Genomic DNA, 967 nt, shown 5'->3' on the forward strand with positions numbered 1-967 from the left:
TTCTATACATAGGAAAAACTCAGCTGATTAAGGAAACAGAAAAGGTTATGTTGTTCTAAGGGCGAGCTAACACTCCATATTCTGAAATTTGCCCTCTACCTCTTGAAAAAACAAAACTTTTTGTTTTCACAAAGTATTGCTTATTTGCCCTCATGAACACGCACACTGTTGATGCATGGATGGTTTATCATTTGCCTTAACAGAATCTGAAAACTGTGCTCACGAAGGGACCCCTATGAATTGCAAAGTCACACTCAGCCTACTTTCTGGATCAACTTTGAAGGAAATAAGTTTTGACTGCACAGTGGTCGCCAGTAAATCGGTTCTCTTCGAAACACGATTTGCACCTGTTTTTACACAATAAGAACAGGAATTTTTAAATCCTAACTTTACTCTTCCAGCAATGTATTAATGCATGTTTTTCAGACTGTAATGCAATTCCTGTAAAGCCGTTCTCCCAAGTGACCCAGCAACTCAGGGTAATTCTGCAATTTCAGAGGGCTTTCTGCAATCATGGTTAGAACTCCAGGACTGGAGCTCAGTCAAAATCTATTGTATGGATTGTCAGGAGACTGATGTTGGGATCTTCAACTGGGAGAAGTCTTCAGGATTTCTACATTGCAGGCATGGAATGCCTTGGTCTTAGCTACTTAATCTGACATCCCAGCTTGTACAAGCAAGGTGAAGGTAAAATGAAAGAAATTACTTACTGCATCTAACTGCACCAACAGAGTTACTAAAGTGTATAAACACAGGTAAGCAAAATTGAAAAGACATTCCTACAAATATTAATCCACTTAGATCACAGCTAAAGTCTCTTGGCTGACACAAAATGTTAATACTTGTCTGTTAACAATTAATTAGACAGATGATGTTAGGGCACTGCTTGTACATTGATTTCCCTTCTGCATGTCAACCCATTTAATTTTTTTTTCTCAATAGCTCTGTTTTTTATTATAGGAGAGGG

The sequence above is a fragment of the Mesitornis unicolor genome, unplaced genomic scaffold, assembly GCF_000695765.1.
Source record: "Mesitornis unicolor isolate BGI_N332 unplaced genomic scaffold, ASM69576v1 scaffold3131, whole genome shotgun sequence".
Classification (NCBI taxonomy): Eukaryota; Metazoa; Chordata; class Aves; order Mesitornithiformes; family Mesitornithidae; genus Mesitornis; species Mesitornis unicolor.